Source organism: Rhinopithecus bieti, unplaced genomic scaffold (genome assembly GCF_001698545.2).
Source record: "Rhinopithecus bieti isolate Rb0 unplaced genomic scaffold, ASM169854v2 scaffold_32835, whole genome shotgun sequence".
NCBI classification, from domain to species: Eukaryota; Metazoa; Chordata; class Mammalia; order Primates; family Cercopithecidae; genus Rhinopithecus; species Rhinopithecus bieti.
The window spans coordinates 652,545-659,764 of record NW_016814117.1 but is presented as its reverse complement, the minus strand read 5'-3'; the positions used below and the strand labels follow the sequence as shown (position 1 = coordinate 659,764).

The window sequence follows — 7,220 nt, the reverse complement described above, 5'->3', positions numbered from 1 at the left end:
CTTGTGATTTTGCACATTAAGTTTTAGAAACTGTTTTCTTAAGGGAGCATACCTCTTCAGGCAAGCATGATAATTGACAGATTTTAATACAGTGTGACCATATAGTTGAGAAGTAATTACCTAATAAAGACAATAATGTTACTGTTTCGATTATTTTGGGGGAGAGGGTGTTAGTTTTACATCATCTTAAAAAAATCCAGGTTTCATATTCACTGGTAGTAAATATATTAACTTTCTGGATCAAAATGGAGAGCCTCTCAAGATAAAGAATTGTGCAGTCAGCAATGACAAATTAGTCAGGATAGCAGGAACCTGGGGTCAAGCCTATCTTCACCATTTTGGTCTCACCACCATACATAAGTGGGACCATAGTTGCGCAGCACTCGTTTCTGACACCAGTGTGGCATATCTCTGTAGCCCTGTCTTTGTCACAGATACTGCTCTGGGTAGCAGGAATTCTGATTATCCAGTTCCACTTCTGTAGGATCACATTTTTTACAGAGGTACGACAAATGGTACACAAATTTGGTTTTCAACCTTGAGACAGGATCAGAAATATTCTTCTTATTGTCCAGGAGAACAGCAATTTGGATGTTTCTCTCCACAGTGTCCTCATTAGGATCTTTGGTAGAAGAGATGATGAAGAAAATAACCTGGGCCCACTTACATTTGTCATCAACAGGAATGATCCTCTCATCTTCATCTTGAGGTGTCACAAGAACAGCCTTAACAAAAATGGCCTAGACTGTCCAGAAAAGAAGATAGTTCTTTCTGTTGACTTCAGTTCTCTTGAAAACCCAAATTCTAAAACGAGTCAGATACTTCCTCCAAGGTTTAATATAGAATTATAACTAAATACATTTCAGAAAGAATAAAGGACAAGGAAGTAAGTCAAGAATAATTCCATTTGCAGAAAGAGGGCCTGCTGCCTTGTTTTATTTTATTTTTTTGACCCAGGAAAGGTCAGGGCCCATTAGCAAAGTAGAATCAACATTTAAATACATAAGCAAACATGAAGGCTTTTGTCTTTTCCTCTCAGTTTTGAACCCTTGGTGTCATCTGGGAAGTGGGTTGGTTTCACATCTGAAATAGGAGAAGGAAGGAATGAAGGAGTTGCCAGTGACCTAAGATAAATATCTGATGCATACTAATTTTTTAATGTTACCAGAGTGATCCCAAACTCCTTAGCTTTCTGAGCGCAACATGATTGTAATATTCAATTAAATAGTTTGTGTCTCTCTTTTGTGTTTTATGGCAGAAACTATATAACTCTCCTGTCGTGGTGGAATTTGGGGAGTGGATCTTGAGGCACTGCAGTTGCTCATCAATACCTGTGAGCTTAAACTCTCATTTTCTGCAAGCCTCTCCTAGTCCTCTTCCCAACATTTCATCTTTGTCCATGCTGCTCCTCTCCTTGTTTATTTCTATCCAAAATGCCAAGAAAAGCTCTCCATAATGCCCCAAGTTTAGGAACTGACTTTTCTTTTCCTCATAAGTTGGAAAACAAATCTTCATATTGTTTTGCATATAGAACTATTTAGATACTTTCAACCTGGAAATTGTCTTTCATAATCAAAAGACTCATACATATGTGCTTTTCTAAACCTACTGATCTTAAACTGTTGGATGTGAGGACCTCCCTTTACTCTTAAATTACCCAAGGCCCTAAAGAGCTTTTCTTTATGTGGTTATATCTACTGCTATTTATCCTACTAGTAATTAAATGAGAAATGTAAAAATATTACTGTTATCTGAATATTTGTAACACCCCAAAAATTTATTTGTAGAAACCTAATCCCCAATGTTATACTATTAACAGGTTGGGGTCTTTAGGAGGTCATTAGGTCATGAGGGCAGAGCCTTCAGTAATGGGATTAGTTATCTTATAAAAAAGGCATAAAGGAGCTGGTTTGCCTCTTCCATCTTTAAGGACACAGAGAGAAGTTGCCATCTATGAACCAGAGCGAGATTTCACCAGATGTCGAATCTGCTGGAGCTTTATGGTGGACTTCCCATACTCTAGAAGTGTGAGAAATAAATTTCTGTTGTTAATAAGCCACACAGATTATGGTACTTTTGTTTTAGTAGCCTGAATAGACTAAAAAAATATTAAAATAATACATTATGATATATTAATTCAATATATAATTATTCAGAAAAAAATACAATTTGAGTTATGCAAGATAAGTTCTAGAGAACTGCTGTACATTATGTCTGCAGTTAACAATACTGCACTGTGCACCTAAAAATCTGTTAAGAAGGTAGATATCATGTGTTCTTATAGAAGTAAAAATTAACAATAACAAATTTATTGCAGTTTAACATGTATAACATGTTTTAGGAAAATAATTATATATTATAAAACAAAAAATTATAGTGAGAATGGTGGCATTGTACATTTTCACAGATCTTTTTCATATCTGGCTTATTCATAGATGATAGTAGAGTCTCATTTCTGCTTCTACATTTACACTGTTGCAATATGTTGTTTTGGTTGAGGTTTATGAAAAAAATCTGGAGAAGTTTCTAAAGTATAGGAAGTATCCGAAGAAGCATATGAAGAAAATACTCTGGGAGGAGTACAGTCACTTCCGTTGTGAAGGCACAGATGAGTTCCTAAAAAGCACTGAGCTGTGCAAAACAGTACTTTTAAAAATACAGGGTTTATAAGAAAATGAGTTTAGGAATATAGTGCTCAGAAACTTTTCTGACACACACAAAACCAGATAGTAATCTAATTAAAAAGCAGGACTCTAATAAAAATGGTAGCACAGTTTTAGACATTAAATAGGCAAGAAATGAATGAATTCAATGATAAATACAGCATTACCTTATGGGAAATTTATTTGTGGAACCTGGTATCTTCACTCCCCCAGGCTGCTCTACCTGGCTCCCAAGTCCACCACTCTACAGGCAAGAGGAAGAGAACAAAAGAGAGATGAAAAGAGAAAAAGGAAGGTGAACACAGAGGGAAAATGCAAAATAGGCTGAGAGAAAATGAGGAAATTAAAGAGAGGGAGGTTGGGGGCCTTCTTAGTGTCCTTGGTAGTTAGAAGGGTTGTGCCTTGTGAGTTTTTGTAAAGTACTGGCAGGAAAGTGATGTGAAATTGAATGGAATATGGTAACACCATGTGTGGATGGGTGTCTGAGTGGGATGTTTGTATTTGTAGGAGGGAAAAAGTAATATCTCTTCCTTACCTATCACAAGGTTTGAAGCTGACACTCCTATAATGAAAGGCAGATTAACAAGAGGAAAGCATAACAAATATATTTAGCAAAGTTTTTTGTGGCACGGGAGACTTCAGAAATGGAGATCCAGAATGAATCAAGGATAGTTTCTCAAAAAGGATATTGAGCAACGCTCTCTTTCTTCCTCTTATCTTCCTTTCTGTCTCTGTCTCTCTGTCTCTGTCTCTTTCTCTCTGTCTCTCACACACATGCACATACGCACACAAATGTGCATGAACATGTAGTATGCCAGGTCTCCTATAAAGTACTTCTTATTTTAGTTTGTGAGACAGTGATATGAAACCCAAATTTGGAATGATTTTATAACCATCAAGACAGATTAGAGTACCACTAATCTTAGATATTGGATGTTCCAGTAGTTTCGTATATTAACTCATGGTGAATTGAGAATTAAGAATACAGTATTTCATATTATTTGAGAAAATTATTCACTTTTAGGTTATTTTCTTTAATGTACCTTGAAATAAAAGCTTCACTTCAGACCCTAGGAAATGCTGGATGAAGGTAAAAATTACTTCGAATGCTTCTGAAACTATAAAAATACTGCCTAGGGTGTTCTCTATTGATTATATATGCAGGTTACCTTTTTAACTGCCTCTCTTATGAGGTATTAATTTGTGCTTGGAATATTTTATGTCCTTGATAACTTGATTGATTTTGAGCAAAGTCAGTAACATATAGATCTTTATTTAAGTAAAATTCAATAGAAAGGCTTTCATCTGACATCAGTCAGATTTTATTGAGGATTTGATACAATTCCTTTTGATATATCTCATTTCATTAATAACAAATATAGGAATATATGCCAGATTCTGAAATGAATTACAATCGAAGCCATAGATGTTATTCTAAGCCACATTCAAGTGTCAATTCACTTCCATTTCAACTAACTTGATAAATAATCATACCCTGTTTACACAGTTTCATATTCATTACCATATTTTTTCCTACTAACAACCCCCAAAACAGGTAAAATCATACTAACATAAAACTTGACATGATGAGGCTATCTGCAGTGGTTTGGAGCCTCTGGAGAGAGGCCAGAACCTCCACCTTAGAGTGGGACTGAACAGTAGGGATAGAAGTGTTTGGGAACTTGAAAGGGTAGAGGTAGGAGCACAGAATGGTTTCAGATTCCAGAAGAAACTCAAGTCAGATGTATAGGTTATGGTACACAAAGTGTGTGTCTATGGATGATTGTCTAATATGTTCAGTTCCCATATGTGGGCAGGGAGTTTACCTGACAGGAGAGCCACAAGCACCTGTGCCACAAAAGGTTACTGGGAACAGGGAGAACTAGAGTGGTCAGAAGGAGGAATATGACCATATCATTATTAGGAGTACACATAAAGATCACCTACAGAGCTGGGTACATGTGCACTGTGTGATTGGGTAGGTCCAGGATGGGGCTGTGGCATGTTTGTTTTAAAAGCCACAGAAATGATACACTTGGTCTATGGTGAGAACCACAACTTACATAAGAGTTCAGTCTGGGGTAGCAGCATTCATGACATAGGTAGGAGCCAGTGGTAGACTTGGGCAGAAAAGGCAGAGCTCTAAAGTCTAAGAGTTGAGGAATAGATTGTAGTGCCCTGTAAAATATCTCAGGGTGAATGTTTCAGAGCAATTATGGTCATACTTGTTTCTTTTTAAAAGGACACAGTGATGAATTCCATTGTGTATGTGTGTCTGTGTGTGTGTGTGTGTGTGTGTGTGTGTGTGTGTCTGTGTGTGTGTGTGCTGGCCATGTGTCAGAAAAATAGGTCTACCAAACTGTAGGCATAGGGCTAGTTGAGGCATGTTCATACTAGGGAGGTAAATTATTAGTCTGTGGGTTTTGCAAAAATGCAGTTGTCAGCAATGGGCAATTTATAACCAGTGTCTCTTAAAAATTCAGACAAGACATTAGCTTCAGGGATGTCTATCATGAGTAAAGAGACACCAAACACTCAAAAGATTCAGAGTCAAATACTTTTTTAAGAAAAATGGGGAGAGAAAATCAAGAGACATATTTAAGTCATAACATCCAATAACAAAATTGGGCTAGAGATATAAAGAGACAATTCATAGTAAAAGCACTAATGGCAAAACAAACAAACAAACAAACAAACAAAACACATAAGAAAAGATGTCCAAACTTTCTGATACTAGCAATAATAATTAAAGGAGATAATTTAATTTTGTTAAATTAGCAAACGTTAAAAAGTAATAGAATCTGTATTAATTTCCTATGACTGTTTAAACAAATTATCACAAACTAGGAGGCTTGAGGCAACACAGATTTATTCTCTTACAATTCTGGAGGTCAGAAATCTGAAATCAGTTTCACTGCACTAAAGTCAAAGTGTTAGTAGGGCTGGTTGCTTTCAGAGGCTCTAGGAGGAGAATTAGAGGAGAGGGGAATTAGTGTCTAGCCTTTTCTGGCTTCTGGAGGCCACCTTCTTTCCTTGGCTGGTGACCCCTTCCTCTTAATAACTACTCCAATCTCTTGGTTCATCATCACACTGCTTATTTCTGTATCAAAGCTCTCTCTAATAAAGACATGTGATTACATTTGGGAATGTAATCACACATGTAATGAGGAGAGAATACTCTCCTCATTAGGCTTCTATTCTTTCTTTTAAATTTTATTTTAAGTTCTGGGATACAGGTGCAGAATGTGCAGGTTTGTTACATAGGTATACATGTGCCATGGTGATTTGCTGTACTATCAACCCATTATCTAGGTTTTAAGCCCCCCATGCATTAGGTCTTTGCCTTAATGCTCTCTCTCCCCTTGACCCTTACCCCTGACAGGCCCCAGTGTGTGATGTTTCCCTCTCTGTGTCCACGTGTTCTCATTGTTCAACTCCAATTTATGAGTGAGAACATGTGGTGTTTGGTTTTCTGTTCCTGTGTTAGTTTGCTGATAATGATAGCCTCCAGGTTCATCCATGTCCCTGCAAAAGACATGAATTCATTCTTTTTTATGGCCCCATAGTGTTCTATGGCATACATGTGCCAGATTTTCTTCATCCAGTCTATAATTGATGGGCATTTGCTATTGTAAATAGTGTTGCAATAAACACATGTGTGCATGTGTCTTTGTAGTAGAATTATTTGTAATCCTTTGGGTATATACCCAGTAATGAAACTGCTGTGTCAAATGGTATTTCTGCTTCTAGATCCTTGAGGAATCACCACACTGTTTTCCACAATGGTTGAATTTATTTACACTCCCACCAACAGTGTAAAAGCATTCGTATTTCTCTACATACATACATTGTATTCTTTGTGTCTGGTTTCTTTCTCTTAACATGAAGTTTGTTGCAAGAGGCTACAGTTAACTTACTTTCATTGCTAATAGTATTACATTGCATGGAATATCATAATTTAATCTATTTTAATACCGATGCAAATGTGGATTGTTTTCATTTTTTGATTTCTTGAAAGAGCAATGCAGCTACACTTCTCTTCTATATTGATGTTTATACTCTCTCCTAGCCAATCAAGAAGCTTAGACTGCTTTAACCCCATGTAATCTATTTCTGTCTTCACTCCTATACTGGCCATGTTATTTTAATTCTCTTCATATTTTAAACCTCTCAATACATTAAAAAATTTTAGACAGTCATTATTCATTTTGGTATACCCACATATTTACTATTTTAGTTTCATTTATTCTTTTGTAGCTTTTTTTTTTTACTAGATTGCTATTGTTATTTTTACTAGATTGTTATTGTTATTATTATTATTTTTTTTTACTAGATTGTTACTTTTTCTAAACCACCGGGAAGAAGTTGAATCCCTGAATAGACCAATAGCAGGCTCTGAAATTGAGGCAATAATTAATAGCCTACCAACCAAAAAAAGTCCAGGACCAGATGGATTCACAGCCAAATTCTACCAGAGGTTCAAGGAGGAGTTGGTACCATTTCTTCTGAAACTATTCCGATCAATAGAAAAAGAGGGAATCCTCCCTAACTTATTTT

The 7,220-nt window shown here is 36.3% G+C and overlaps 1 pseudogene; it reads right to left on the bottom strand.

Moving 5' to 3' along the window:
• Nucleotides 1-292: 292 nt before the first annotated feature.
• LOC108513904 (immunoglobulin J chain pseudogene) overlaps nt 293-7,220 on the bottom strand; it is a 41,521-nt pseudogene continuing 34,593 nt past the window's right edge.